Raw genomic sequence first — 16,526 nt, 5'->3', positions numbered from 1 at the left:
CAGCACTGTTCATAGAAGCTTGTCCTCCATTTTGCATGTGGGAAAGCAGCATGGCACTGCCCAATCTAACATATTTAAATTATTCACTAATGTCATGAAAACTAGCACATAACACAGCAAGTATGCACTGATTTTGTAAGCCTATTAAGCAAGAATGGACATGCATGTAGACTGTCTTCCGAAACTGAGAATGGGCTCAACAGGATGAGACCAAAGGCGGAGTCTGTTACTCTAACTTAAGAAGGTAGTTGTTAGCATTCTAAAGCAACTTGAAGATTTTTTTTAAAATACTACTTTAGCTACCTTACCAAGATACTGGGCTGTTTGTATATTCCTCACCCCTCCCTCACTGCATATGGTTGAATCAAATACGACACTGCAAAAATATCCTGAATAAAGATAAATAATGCCCAGGCAGAATTTGTAGAAAACTCCATTGATGGCTTAATGGGTAAATGCACTGACCAGTGTGGTTCTCAATAAGAGAGAAGATTCCCAGTCTATACTGAGTTAGCTGATTTCAGCTGCAACAACCGCGAGGGATTTACAAATGGCTTCAGTGACTCAGGGTTAGGGAGGGAAGGTGGAGGGAAAAAAAGTCAGCTTGGAGTCATGCTCCAGATCATTATTGATTCTTGCTGGAAAGTACACTTGTATGGATATCAGGTGAGAATAGAATCAAGGACAGATGTGATACCCTCACAATTCAACAATATGCTGGCACTCACTGTCTAGACTCATGCATCAGGAACGGTTGCTTGGGTGAGACACTTAAGAGTTGTCAGCACCTGTGGAACCACATCCCAGCAAGATTCAGTGCCTTCAGGAGAGGAGAGAAAATGGGAAAAAAAAGAAAAATAAAGTAATTGGAGACATTCAGCAGTATTCATTCTGAATTTAAAAACTGGCATATATCTTTGCAACATCGTAGAATACAGCCATTTATTCGTACTGGCACAGTACTGCATTTACTGTAATGCAAGAGTGCTTGTTTTTCTTCAGAAATGTTTCTTGCAGTGGGTCCCTAGATTTTGAGCATTGAAGTTCAGCTTCCAGATATTACTGAAATCAGTAGAGCAACTGAATAAGCCACTTGGAACTTGCATAAGTTCATCATTATTATATTTCTTTCAGAAGCACAAAATGACAGGTAGAAGAACTATGCCATACTGATGAGATGCAAGAGACAACTGAGTACCTTGTCCTGTAATGTTGCGAGGAAGCGGTATTACTGAGCAGTTGTTGGTATTATTGAGAAGGGAGAATGATGATGAAAGTATTGCTGTTTTTAAAATTAAGACCTGGTGATGCAATGCGTCAGTCCACTGAGTAGTAGGACACGTGCTTTCCACTTTGGTATCTCTCACACCAAATTTCTAATGGCAATAAGTAAGTCAAAATTCCACCATTGAGGAAATATTTTATTTCACACTGCTTTTATTATTCAAAACAATGCAGAATGAGTCAACATGTATTGTACAACTCTCAGCAGTCAGTTCAAAAGCAGCATTTGCAGAGGTATGAGAAAATGTTGCCTTTCCTGGTCGTTTCTTGCGCAGGGATTGGTGTGTGACAAAAGGGAGAACTAAAGAATGGGAACAAAGTAACATAAAGAAAGAGCGAGCAAAAAAATCACAGCTGTTACTGCATGGTCATATTTTCTATTGAACATATACCACTTTGCAACTTAATAATGTACAAGGAGCAGCTTCAAGACAGTCTTGTATTGTATTACTTCAGCAATCCAGGATATAAACAAATGGCATAAAAAGTCACTTGTGCCATCAAGTTACAAATCCAGATAAATTCCAACATCCATTTTAATAAGTTGACTGTGGGAATGAGAAAACACTCAAGAGGGTTCAACAGCATCATATTTGTCCAACAGCAAAATACTGCGGATGCTGGAAATCTGAAACAACAACAGAAAGTGCTGGAAACACTCAGCCGCTCAGGCAGCATCGAGGAGAGAGAAACAGAGTCAACGGTTCAGGTCGAGCGTAACGCCAAGTGAGTTCTGACGAAGGGTTAGACCCGAAACGTTGACTCTGTTTCTCTCTCCTCGATGCTGCCTGACCTGCTGAGTGTTTCCAGCACTTTCTGTTGTTACTTCAGCCTCACATTTGTGTTTGTTTCTGATATTATATCTGAAAATTCTCTTAAGAACATCAACAAGTCTTCATTAATGTAGATTATATTTTAACGACCTTTTTCAAACATGATCATGCTGAGCTGAGATCTGCACTTGAAATTACAGTAAAATCAAAATCTTAGTAACTCACTGACACGAAGCATACTCGATCCTAGACTTGGAACACCGTGCCTTCCAGGAACTCTATTTCAGTGTTCATCTAGGCTTGTGATGATCAGACATCAGAATGAATTTAAAGCACTGTAGTGTAAAGAATGACCCACAATGACTCAAAAATCTTTAAGCCGTGGATAATGCAGTCACACCGATTGGCAACTGTCCATCATCCCAGCAGAGAAGTTAAATCTGCTATTGTTTCTGTTCTGCTGAGTGTGCACAAATCAATAAGCATGTCTTGACAGCGCTGGCCGTGAATGTTGAAGACTAGAACACCCTTGGAATGTGACTGGTTTTGTGTTAATGACATAAGATTGTCAGCATGCCCTAGGAATAAACAAGGAACCCAGCAGCGAAAGGCCCAAGGATCCACTATCTGAAAATCAGGTTTGGAAGAGCTATTTTTTTAAAAGCTATTCCTTCATTCACACCATGTTTCATAGTTTCCAATTTCTTCTTTTTTTCTACTTTTTCTCTCTTATATTTTTCTTCTCATTTCACTTCCATCTTGGAGGGGTGAAATTATTCTTAGTGCAGAACAGGTCCATTAAATGCAGTTATTTTTTAATTCCTTTTTAATACAAACACAGAAACTCGCAACTTTACTCAGTGCCGTTTCTGTAATACATGTTAGAACCAATGTACAACTGTATGGCCAATCAGAACACTTCTACAATATTGCTGCTCTACTTGTTAAGTTGCTAACCACATACTTAATGTGCTAAAACGTGCAAAAGACAGCTAATGCTGCAATGCAGTGTGCTTTTTCTTCAAAGTGGTTCCTGTAATATTATGGGAAGCCATTGTACCCAGAAGACACTGCATTAGCTCCTACTAATAATGATGACAATTCTGCTTTCCACCTTCAAAAAATGGAGCATGTGGTAAAATAATTATTTACCACGTCCTTGCACGCCTTTACAAATGGCTTATCACCAGCTACAAAATACATAGCCACCAACGCATGGAACAGGACAGAAATTTTTCAAAACTGTAAGAATGATATTTAATAGGCCTCAAACAAGAGTCATGTGCTAGGAATGTGAAATTTTACCCTGCCATCTACAGAACATAGCAACTGAACAGTGTCTGGCGTACTGGGGATGTTATATAAGCTCAGGTACATAATCATGGCATTATGAACCTGTTATTTTGCACTGTATCAGCTAGTGTCAGCTGTGTCGCCTCTGAGTCAGAAGGTTGTGGGTTCAAGTCCTACTCTCGAGACCTGAGCACAAAAATCTAGGCTGACACTCCAGTGCAGTGTTGAGGGAGTGCTGCACTGTTGGAGGTGCCGTCTTTCAGATGAGATGTTTAAACCGAGGCCCCGTCTGATCTCTCAGGTGGACATAAAAGATCCCTTGGCACCATTTCGAAGAAGCGCAGGGGAGTTATCCCCGGTATCTTGGCAAATATTTATCCCTCAATCAACATAACAAAAACAGATTATCTGGTCATTATCACATTGCTGTTTGTGGGAGCTTGCTGTGCGCAAATAGGCTGCCACGATTCCTACATTACAACAGTGACTACACTTCAAAAGTACTTCATTGGCTCTAAAGCGCTTTGGGATGTCCAGTGGTCGTGAAAGGCGCTCTATAAATGCAAGTCTTTCCCTCTTTGTAAGCAGATCTTTCAACCTGAGGTTCATTTTGTGAGGGTAAAAACTCAGTCAAGTGCTGAAGTCGTGAGGTGTAACCACACTGGCTGAGAATGAGGGGCTGCTTTATGTCTACAGAAGCTCTGGGTTGTTGCAAATCCTTCTATTATTCTGATTGATATAAAATGTACTAGTAAACAAAATGAGATAACTTTATGTATAGTAAGAATTGCAAGTGATTGTTCAAAATGATAGTGAATTGGAAGATCTGTGTAAGTACTGAGAAACTGATAAAGCATGCAAGTATACTTGAACTTGCAATAGCAGTAGCCAATTCCTGTGCTCAGTTCAGAAATAATTTGGGCACATCACAACCCAACAACTAGAGTCAGAGATCTTTCTTGGTTCCATAATTTAGATGTTTTATTGTGTGAAAAAGTAAACTGTAACCATGCATGCTAATAGTTGGTTGAATGTCAGCAGGTATAGTTAATTTAACAGTCCTGTTGATCCTATGTATACAATAATTCGCAATACAATCTTAACATAGTTATGAAATTGTGTTATAACACTTTTCAGCGAAGATATGCAGTCCTACAGAAACATAACTGATGGCCTCGGTATCAATGGTAGCATATGCCACAGGAGCACTTTCCTGTTAAGAGAATTTTTCTGCAGTCTCTTTACCGCTCTATGCACCAGTCTAATTCCTCAGTGTCCTGCAGCCTAGTCCTTCTCAGGTCACTTTGCACACCGCTCTATTCCTTCGACTACTCTTAAGGCCAGCTCAAGCATAGGCATCATAAATGCCTTTCTGTTGGAATTCAAGCCAGTGTAATTTTGCTAGAAACACTTAAATTGTTGCTTAACAAGCTTTTTAAAAAAAGTTGCTACCAGGTCTATGCATTAACATGTATTACGCCTGCCTAATCTCCAAAACAATTTTACGACTGTGGCAAAAGTTAGTGACTGCTCCATTAATGCTTAACACACAAAATGATTACACTTTAATGCACAATTAACATGTGCACTATCGCTAACATGGAGAAATCCCCCCCACCCACCAGCATTACCAGTTGCTACTTTCAATAATGTTCTCACTCCTTTGGTTCTTTCCATTTAATCTCCAGCATCTCTCCATTAATTCTCTTTCTTTCCTATCTTCCTGCTTTTCTTTTGATAAATCTAACTTATTCCACTGCAACTTGTTGGTCAAAGGCCTAGTCAAAAAGTGGGCAGATGATATGCAACTGAGTAAAGAAGATTTAATGGGAAATTCCAAAAGCCAAGTTAATCATGAATAGTGACCAATAAACACAAATTAAGTTGCTCATTTCTATGTTCAGGTGACTCAGGGGGACACCCTACATACTGGAAGATGTGGTTCCCAGCAGAAGTTTTACATATATAACACACACAGCGCTACACTTCTGTGAAGTCTAATTTCATGTTGCTTACTGAGCCCAGTTTTCAATTCTTCTCAATAGGCACAGCAGTCCCATTTTAAAGGTTTTTTTCTGCCTTTTCAATTACAACTCATAATAATTGCACTTGGTATTTTGTTGATGTACTGGCACATCTTGCAAATCTGCCTACTTTTAGCAAAACCAAATTGCTGAATTAACAGTACATATTTTGATTTAATAAATACATTACTGTGAGAAAAACCTCAGCGCAACCAGACGTAGGAAATGTGATGTATATATGCTAAATAATAGTGGTTGTAACATTTGTGTCTCTGAATTATAGCACCTCATTTGGTATACTATAATGATACATTTTACTACATATGTTTAATTAGATTTGTTGTTCAAGAACTACAATATACTATGTGACTGATATCAGGGATGATTTAATCTAAAATTGCACATTGGTTTCATTATTTATATACCATAGTCCAAAACTCAGGTTGTCCATTTACTGAGGTTTAAACCAATTGTGCACATTTGTTCTGGACAGGTATCTATCGAATACTGAGCTTGTTGAATTAACGCGCTACAACTAGCAGGGAACCACAAGAGACAATGTGGCAAAAGCTAATACATTACACACATGCAAGCAGCATTTTTATTAAGCTGCGCTGTCCCACAAATTGACTTTTCCAAAGGAAACATCATAATGAAAGCAACCTGCCAGCAATCCCATTTCAAATGCAATCTGTGCTTAAGTCATTTATGTGGGCTCTCCTGATCACTCAGTGAGTTTATCCAATAAGTAGCCGAGTCCTACAGACCAGTAAGGACCCAAGCCCTCGGTCTGTGCTACATTAACTTATCTCAGCTGGAGAAACAATGGGATGTGACAATTGACCTCAGTGCCCCTGGGTTAGGGAGGGGAAAATCTGCTAGGGAAAACACAACTGAGCAATGACTGCTGTTGGAACTGCATTTATTTGGAGGCCAGTTGAAAATAAGCTGGGCTCAGCTGTGATATCTCCACCCTCCCCAATGGAACAGACTGTCAAAGCTCACACACTGTCAATGGCCACCAGGAATACAGAAGGCCAATCAGTGTCAGTAGAACCATATCCCAGCAAGTAGAGGAGGGAAGAGGAATAAACTTGCAAAGAAAATTTGTTCTTCTTTTCTAAAATTGAATTAGTGTTTTAGAATGGAAATCATCATGTTTATAAATAGCACTAAATTCAATCTTGCTGTATGATTGGTAAGAACTAATAAAAGCAATTATTTATACATGTCGGGATCAAAATTCTGGGAGACCCCAAGTGCTGTGCAGAGGAACTTCCAGACACCCAGGGAGCCTGCCACAGACCCCGTCCTAAATTGTGGAGACATACTCAGGGTGGGTCACTAGTGCCTGTAAAGGTACATCAGTGCAGCCTGCCCCAGAACAGAATAGGAGGCCTGGGAAAGCCCTCCCGAGTCACAATAAGGCCCAAGTCAACAACTCCCAAAAGAGCTGTCAGGCCATCTCTGGAAGGAAATCAATCCCCTCTAGGACCACTACCTGTTCCCTCCTACATATTGGAGCCTTTGGAAGGCCCATAACAAAACCTACATCAGTGCAGATCAGAATTTCATCCCTATGGTCTTAAACTTGACCTACACTGCAAAAAGTAAAGGGGGAAAAATTCGGTCGTGCCCCCTGTGGGGCGCTAACTTCTGCCCCTGTGTCGCAAATTGAGTGGTAGCGCCCCAAGCAGGAGGCAGGGCACTACTGGAAGCGCTCCCCCTCCTTCCTGGGGAGCTACCATTCAATATCACAGTGCTACATGTAACAGCGCCATGTGCATCGGCACATAGCGCCGTGGTATTACAGGCCTCCCTCCCCTGATTAAAGGGGAGGGGTGCACCAGGGGCCTGCTGGACCATTGGGGAGCGGGGTGCCGGGAAAACAGTACGGCACTCAAGAGGCTGGCACCCAGCATGAGGAAGCGCAAGGGGGCAGGTGCTGGCAGACGGCCCAAAAAAAAGGGCCGCCCGCACCTGCCCTTTAATTTGCACCGCCGTGGCCACAAAAGCACCACCCTGACCCTGTTGGACATATCGTCCGGTGGTAGGTCAGGGGGTGCAACTGACGTTTGCGGCCGGGGCACGAGCAGGGCGCTGTGCACGGCGATGACGTCATCACCGAAGGCGCAGCGCCAGGGGGCGCTACCGGCTACCACCGCCGCTAACCTACTGCTGAATTTTGCGGGAGGCGCTAATGGGAGGCGCAAAGCAGCCCAATTTTCCCCCCAAAATATCTTAAGAATAAACTTGGTTCCAAATGTAATTTTTGATAAGCAGGTTTAATATAATCAGTTGTAACAAAATGCAGTAGATTCAAATTTAAGTGTTAAGTTCTTTTCAATGGAATGGGGAGGAACTTGCCATGACAAATGTGTGTAAAGTATGCTCCAAAACTAAACTAAACTGAAATGAACTCACTGGTGTTAAATGAGCTTTAAAATAGTTAAACGCATTGTTAGATTAACCGTGTCTATTTGTTCCTATGTTGCTAACCTTTAGATTTTGCTTGCAGCTAAACAACCTTTTCAAGCATAAAGGTGCTTTTCAAATTACAAGCATTTAGCTATTTTTTATAAGCATACCAGCTAGTTTTTTTTTAAATCGGGTGCCAATTCTATTAATCAAGTTAGTTGTGGCTTGGGACACAGATGTGTTAAATATTAAAAGCTCATTGGTACTGTACCAATAGATTCCTTCACCAGGTTACAGCATGATTTTATCCACTGCAATGTGAAGTGCAAATATAGGACATGTGTAATCAAGGTTGCGCAGATTACCAATAAAATTATGGCAATGTACATATGCTACCTGCTTTGAAGCAACCAGGTAAAGATCCCTCAGGGCTGTTAAAAGCTTAACTTAAAGGTAAACTTCAAAAGTAACGAGCGTTTCTGTTCATTTGCTTAAGGTAAGGATTAGTTTTTAATAAAACAAACATCAAAATCTCCTATTCAATAATAATTGAGTTAATAAGAAATGTTTTTAAAATTCAAATTAAGCAGCACTGTGCACTAGTGGGTATTTGCAACTGTCCACACATCCTGTGTTTAGATAATGCCAAAGTTGACTATTATTTATTTAAAGCATCAAAAAAATCAAAATTCAAACTAAAACCAAATGTATTCCTTTAACTGATAAGGCTAGAAATTGACACTGGCTCACTAGACCGAAGCCACCAGCAGTTCACTGGTGACAGTGGAAGTGTGACTGACTCAATGACACAGTACAACAATCAGAAATGCTCACTACATTGTGTTACAGCAATACAGCAAGCTTTTTTCAGGCTTTTTGTTGCCTCCAAAAGAAAACTGCCTGTAAAAGGTAAGTATATTTTCAGTTTCAAATACCATCTGTTTCTTTTTGCTGTGAATGCAGTGGTGCTGTCTACTGGCCCGACAACCAAGATTTCAGTCCTGGAGAGAGATTTTAGGTGAGCTTGGCAGATAGTCCAGTCGCAGTAATTCCCGCAGGTATATTTCACCTTTACTATGAAAACATTCCAGAGTCTCGAAATACGATGCAAACCATTTAAATAGTACACTTTCTGCAATGTAATATCATTGCTACTGTTAATTAATAACTAATTAAATTCATTTCCTTGTCATTTGTAATAGAGTACCCTAATCTCAATTTCACTCTCTTCATATGAGTATGATTTACTGGACATCAAGTTCACATATTTGATGAACAGCTAACAAGTTTAATAAGTCATTAATTTAATATAAAGTTTTATTTTTTCTTCAAATTATGCAATGTAGTTTGTACCAGTGTAACAACTCAGCCTCTTTTTTCCCAAAGCTAGTCAAGCCTTTAATCATTAAGCTTGTTTTGGTAAATGCATAGGAACAAAGTGTTAAACTTCTGGACCTGCTTATGTGGACCACCCTTAATATGGTAAGATTTTGTTAACGCTGCAGAACTCCTTAAAGCTGCATCTCCCATATAAATGTTAGTGTAGTTTATCAACAGTCTGCACAAAATTATGAAGTCTCTTAGGGAAAAAAAAACACAATCCCAATTCTTTCCATTTTGAAGCTGTTAAAACTTCAATCATTGCAGCAAATGACATTCACTATTTACACTGGATCTGTAAGGCTGGCCGTCAATCACAAATAATGACAAACCACAATAATATATATTATTGCCCGGTGTTCGAACTACATATGGAAAAAAAGTTATTATGGCACATTATCAAAAATGGACTGTCGGCAGGCCTTCTGGACACAGTGTAAACAGATAGTGTTATGTTTACAAACTCTCAAATTTAAACTCATTAGATTTTTAAAGTGGGTTTGAATCAAAATTTTACGTGGTTTCATTGCTATACTAATAGAGTTGATTTTTTTTTGAGGCATAAAATTTGACAAACAACAAGCTTTTAACCTACGGGTGGAACAAAGTGAAACAACACTGTAATCGAAGGTGGAATGAAACTGTCTTTGGTCTACTTTCAATACAGAATCCTCAATTTTCAGATCAAGAAACAATGTGTGTACTCAAACAAATATGAATTTAAAACATCTAGAGGAACTCACAACCCAAAATAAAGTGTTTCTGTTTGTGTAAAATAATGGATTAGAATAAATTAAATTAATATTTTCTGAAATGAATCTGATCGTCAGTGATTACATATTCTATCTAGTGGGGGAAACCAAATAAATTAATCAGAATCACTTGTTGGGTTAAAATGTACTGTTATGTATGATAGCCTCAAAAATAAAGATACACCTGAACATATGAAAAATACCATCAGATCTCGGAAAACAACTACTTCACAAAATGAAAGTAATCAAATGATACTTTAGCTGCAACTGCTCTTATGAAGTCATGTAACCCCATTAGTTTGCACAGAATATGCTGCTGGCATTCAGAAGTCATGCATCATTAACCCTTTCTCTATCAGTTCAGCTTGCCTGCAAAAACTGAAAAGTGATTTTTCACATTTGCATCTAAACACCATCCATGTGGTATACAAAAAGTAACTTTTAGATGCCAAAATATGCGATAAACTATTCACTGTCAAAGAACCGGAGGAAATAAACTTAGAAAAATATTTAGTTCAGATATAAGAAGCAAAAAAAACAATTTATACAGACATTGTCAACATTTTAAAGTGGTTTAAAACCTATTCATAATGTTATTGCTGGTTGACAAAGGCCACTGGCAAACAGTCAAACTGAACTATTATATAAAAAATTCTCTAGAGAATCTGGTATGCTTTTGGGAAGTATATTGATCTGCAGATACAAAACCATATATCTACATCTTACTTTATGTGTAATTAGGTCTGTCAGCACTCTGCTAATGTACTGTTCTCAAAAATCATTAATTCTCCAATACCTAATGCCAACTTTATTCATTAACAGCCAATTACTTTTTTACTATGGATTGCTTGTCCAGCAATTTTGTGAATTTATGTACAGGTATGAAACTACTGTAATACTGATTATTTGCCACGGCAAATAGCTGTTAATGTACACCCAGGATAGCAATCTATATTCAAATGCATATTTGTTAAATATTAATATATTGATATTCATTTATTGATATTCAGCAAAAGCAACTGAAATAAAGAATTTTTGATTAATAATAATTAAACATGAAATATTATCCTAAATTTCAAACTGTTCTGATTATCATTCATAAAGATAACCAAATATGAAATAATGCAATAATCATTACAAACAGTTCAGATTTTTCAATACATTGAAGTGTATAATGTGTTTCATTATAACATATGGTTTAGCATTAATGCAATTTGTCAGGAGATGCTACTGGTATAGCCAGAATGAATGAATTTCTCAGACAATATACAACTAGCAGGACTTAAAATTTCTATCTCCTCCCCTCAATCACAGATCTTCAATTTGCACAGTTTCATTTAGTTGAGAGTGCTCAAACTGTTTGCACAGACCAGTACGGCCCCAGTCCTTAGTTGGACCACACAGTTGATATTTTCAAATGTCAGCTTATGCAGCGACTCAAACCTACAGCCACAACAGTGCAAAGCAAGTGACTCAACTACCGCAAAAAGGAAGACTCTGTTACTGATTGACAGGTTCAATATGCTCACCCCAATCCTGCCTAACAAAGCACTGCGTTCTTTTTGTCATTCAATTTTATAAAAATCAAATGACTTTTGAAAGAACACAGTTAAATATTTTTCAGACATTATTACATTTCTCTTGAAGTTAGGGTGCACTTAATTATTCTATTTTGTTTAGCTGGCACTTCTCAAAATCTGTCAACTTTTTCCATTACTCTCCAATTCACCCAGTCTTACAATTCAAAGTGTATTAACAGCTGTAACTAAAGAGGGGTCCCTGTACAACCTGTTAGAATGTTACAATATAGCAACTAGAGATAACTGGATACAATGGCTATAGTAGGAAATTGTTTTGGTTTTTGAAATTGTTTACACTTCATGCGATTACAAATGGTGTCAACGTAAGAACATCGTTTAGTAAATTGTATATACTTAAGCAAATTACAGCTATGATATCCTTCCGTGGATTTCACTTAAATATATAGACATGAGGTTTATTGAAATGTGCTGCCTCATTGCAATTTCTCTGATGAAAACAGGAACATTTTATATAAAATAGCTAGATTTTTATAAATACTTAAGAAAATCTACATCTGCAGATATCAGTATCGATACTTACATTTTACATTTCTTTATTACACAGTGCATATTGTTTACCTGAGTTTTAAACTTAACTGGTGTCAGTGTCTTTATGACTAGAAAATGAACTCCAGTTGGATCCTACCCTGTCACTTTAAAAGAAAAGTTCTGGCAAAGTTCTACTACAACTAGAACTGTACCAAGTCTCAATTTGTTCCAATGTGGTGTTAGCTACAGTCAATGCATGTTATGTCTGGATATAAATATTTTGGGTGTGGCCCCACCTATTTTATGCAATATGCTCTACTGTATTTTGTATCAGTCAAAGTACTGTTTATTCCTATTGCAACCATGCTTTGGCAACAGATAATAAAATTGCACTTAAACAGCATTTTTCAACAAAAATCTACAATCGGCACTTGGACCATAACTCCCCCCTAAAGACACAAATTGAAAAACCTGCAATGCACGTAATAAACGCCTGACTTCATTACTAAAGCAGTAATCTATAAGAACGCTTCAATTCATTGTATAAATATGCACATATACAGACACGCACAGACGAAAAACCACTTCTAAATAATCATTTTTTGTGCCCCAACTTGTTAAGAATGGACTCGGCAGATGTGATCCTGATGACTCCAATGTGAAGTGGCTCAAGGTTGAATTTTGTCTTAATACCGAAACTTTTAATGCGCTTTTGGACCAGTGGACGTTATGGGGTTGATGTGAAGCCAGTGACTGCTTTATTTCCACATTCTGTCCCTCTTTCTCCTTTTTGATTTTACGATTGTGCGGTTCCATTTGTGCAGAAGTGAGAAGACAAGCCCACCGCCTAGGCACACGGTTGAAAGCTTTCAGAGAAGCGGACCCTTGACAACGGCCCAGCACAGGCTTTGTTTGATCTGCAACTGCTTACTTGATCTGGGTTGTCAAGGTTCGCTTCTTGCCGGGCTGTTTACTTTACTGCGATTTTCTCAGTCACTCGGTAATCCAAGATGAAGGAGGCTGAATTCCACTTTGTGTTTTTTTTTGCTAAACATTAAACAGTCCACACTCCTCACCCCCTCCGCCCCCCAGGAGACGAGAGACGACCAAAGTAAATAACAACAAGAGGGGCTGGAATGGGCTAGGGTGTGAGGGTGGCCAGGCTGATTTTGTAATGTCGAGAGTTACTTTGTCATTAATTTGTATTTAATAAAAGGCAGTACCTTGCTTCTACCGACGTTGTCCGCTGTAAAGTCCGCTGACAGACACAAACAACTCATTGTCCGCCGTGCAGCCGCCAAAACCTCGCAACTCGGCGAAGTCAAGCGGACAACTTTCAGCGAGAAACTCGAGGGGGACTCGCGCGCGCGGCGCTGCCCAATTAATGTGACTCGCAAAAAAAAAATCTTTAAAAAAGTGTTTATTAATGATTCGTGTGAAAAATGTGAAATGGGTTTTATTCTGTGGTATTTTTTCGTGCAATGATACAGCTGCCCGTCCCAAGACGACAGCAGCATCTGACGTGCACGAGCAGCCAGTCTGACAGGAAAGTTTGAGGGAAGATGTGGAAGATCTGACTAAACATTACCATAACAAAGAGCCTCCGGACTGCTCGGCTACTTGTACACCCACTCTCTCCCTCCTTTCATCAACAAAAAGTTAAACAAACACGAAGTTAACAACAAAAGTAATGGAGGTGGCAGATACAGCCCCCAGGGGGCTGGCAAAACTATTGATCCGGGGTGGGGACAATTGGGAGGCTGTGGGTCCATGCCCCGTCCCCTTGCCGGGTGAGTGAGGGGTTCTGCCACCACCCCTGGCTCTCCGATCTCTCCCCCCACCCCCCAAACTATCGGAACACCTCACCTCATCCTCCCCAAGTTAGCAGGGAGAGTGAGGTAGTCCAGTTTGGAGCGGACGCCAATTCCCGTCGGGAAAAGAAATCTCCCACTGATGGTGAATGACTGGGGAGGGCGCCGGGCAGTTTTTTTTATATTGGGAAAAGGCTGGGACTATTTCAGAGGGCGACTGAGGTGGAGACTTGCGCTCACCCTCGCTGCCGAGGTGATTCCACCCATCTGGCCAGAGCGTTAGGCCGTGTGATCGACTGAAATACAACTGTCCAGCAGACAGCACTACTTTCTTTCTTAAAATACAACACTAAGTTTAAACCGCCAGCACCTTGGCTGCGGGCTGCTTACTTTCAGTATTGGAGCTTCCAGCGGCCAAAGCTGGAGGAAGTGGCGGTGAAGTCTATTCGGGTCGCACTCGAAAGCTGGAGCTAATACTCGGCATTGCACTAACTTGACCCCCCCCCCCCTTCCCCCAAACACAATACATATGTCACACAAAAAAACTCAATACAATGCAGTATGGATTGTTCAAAGTATGACTAAATAAAATTGCGGAAATGTTGGGACCCTCAATTGCCCCCACAATTTCGATGACCTTCCTAGGTAATTCGATGCTATCACGCCCATGTGATGCCCACCCAAACTCGCATGGGTCTTTCTGAAAGTACAGGATGGCAAAAAGTGACAAGTTTCAGGAGTTTTCCCCCTTCTCCCTTCCCATGCGGTTCCCACTCTGTGTCTATTTCCCCCTGCAGGAATGGTGCGATCCTGGAGCAGAGATCCCTCGATCTCCAGCCTGTCAAGTCTCCGGCGATCTGCCGACTATTCCCCAGCCCCTCACTAAAGTCGCGAGAAAGAAATCTCACGCAACTCAACTCCTTCAAACTGACCACACTCGCTAATAACCCCCCCGCTAAACAAGCCAGGGACTCCCACAACCTCAACTCAGACGGCCGTCTCCCCCACCCCCCCCCCCCCCCCCGGCCAGCATTATTTATGTTTTTTGCATTGCCAATGCAAATTGTTTATCTCCCAGTCGAAACCCACTTTGACAAGCAACAACAAAAATTTTTGCAAAACACCCCGAACTGCACGTGGGGCTTGCAGGAAATCAGAGTCAAGCCAAGCAGAAAGAGTTAATCTAAAAGCGAGCAGGAGGAGGGAGAGGGAAGAAAAGAATCAAATTCAAACTTACCAGTTGGTACTGCTTTAGGTTGTTGGGCAAGAAGATAATTTGACCCTGCAACACACATGCGATTGTGTACGAGAAAGCATGCAACAAGCACACAATAAATAACAATATATTACTCCGCTCTGTGGTACTACGTTGTGGAGCAGCCGCTTTCCAAAGACACAAAAATCCCCCTGCTCCAACTAAGAAGCCGGATCGAACTCACACTTGATCGGATCCTTTCCTATTCTCCCGCCGCGCTTTCCCCCCACTCTTCATTATTCAGAATTCTAGTGAACTTAATGAGCTTTTGGGGGTGGGGGGGGGGAAGAGATACAAATCGCGGAGTTGGATGTTGTTATTTTTTGCTGCGAGCTGCCCCCTGACGTCATATCCACCTGCTGTGTAAACAACATGTAGCAGAGCTTTAAGGGGGAAAAGCTGGGCTCGGATCGCAGCTCTGAACACAGGCGGCCAGAGCGCACCACTGCAAGTTTGGCGTTAACGCCAAAAAAAGCAAACCCCAAACCCCTACGGTGTCATTCGGGCTCTGAAGGAGCTGGAACCTAGTGAAAGTGATTGTGAAAAAAGTGAAAGTGTGTTTCTTTTTTTTAAAAACAGGCAGCTGGGCCAAGGAGCAAAGCGACTCCGAGAGGCGCAGCGCTCCGCTCGGTTCGGCGCCGCTCGGCTCGGCTCGCTCGGTGCACTCTGGCCAATGGAGGCAGCTGGGTTCGGGAGGTGAAAGTTCAGCAGGAGGACAACCCTGTCAGGAAGTAGAAAGTGTCAATCTTTAGAGTGCCAAACCTACTCTTATCTACTTCACTGACCATTTCAAAAAAGCACGGACATTCAGGGAAGTGTCGATCCACTAATGCACCAATGTGTCATATTTCTCTATCTCTCATTCAGTAACTGCGGCTATAAGTCCCAGGTTTATTTATTATTTTACAAAGAAAGAAAAGAAATAACAAAAGAAAGTTAAGTTGGAAGGGGTAAGATGTAGAGGGTAAAGTTTGTTACTTGTAATATATGTCACTGTTTATTAATGGTTTGTTTTGCACATCTAATTGCCTTATTTCAGCTCTTTGGTGAATGGAGAAGATCCTCTTTGATATGATTGTCTGGGTGTGATCAGCTCTGAACTCCACCATAGCGGAGTATGACACCAGTCCTCAAACCTTTAGTCGCCCTTTAAGACCCATCTTCTGATACATTGTTACTCTGCGTATTACTGCAATTGATATATAACTCTTTCCGAAACAACCGAGCACACGAAACTGCGACAGATTTTTTTCCTTGATAGCCTTATAATAAAAACATTAATTACGAACCCGATGGGGCGATTTTTCTTTTCTTGAAAAATGCTTGCGAATCGGTTCAGTAGTCCAATTAACACTTCTAGAACGTAACATTAATCTGCAATTTAACTGAAATCTTTCTGAAACCTTGCGTGTCCTTGATCAAGGACTGAAATGCAGAGATATAAATTTATTTATAAATGACGCTTAA

General features: G+C 40.4%; 1 protein-coding gene across 7 annotated transcripts in view; it reads right to left on the bottom strand.

Moving 5' to 3' along the window:
* Positions 1-15,364, bottom strand: part of foxp1b (forkhead box P1b) — a 581,092-nt gene extending 565,728 nt beyond the window's left edge. For 6 of the 7 annotated variants that reach the window (XM_086001441.1, XM_086001437.1, XM_086001444.1 and 3 more), the window contains exon 1: positions 15,042-15,364. The gene's annotated coding sequence lies outside the window, so the exon portion shown is untranslated. Of the gene's footprint in view, positions 1-728; positions 821-15,041 lie in introns of all 7 variants that reach the window. The other variant, XM_086001439.1, reaches the window with a different exon arrangement.
* Between the last annotated feature and the right edge of the window lie 1,162 nt (positions 15,365-16,526).

Source organism: Somniosus microcephalus, chromosome 11, assembly GCF_052327205.1.
Source record: "Somniosus microcephalus isolate GS21.2 chromosome 11, FLI_Smic_1.0, whole genome shotgun sequence".
Classification (NCBI taxonomy): domain Eukaryota; kingdom Metazoa; phylum Chordata; class Chondrichthyes; order Squaliformes; family Somniosidae; genus Somniosus; species Somniosus microcephalus.
The sequence above is the reverse complement of the archived record's forward strand: the minus strand, read 5'-3'. Positions and strand labels throughout refer to the sequence as shown.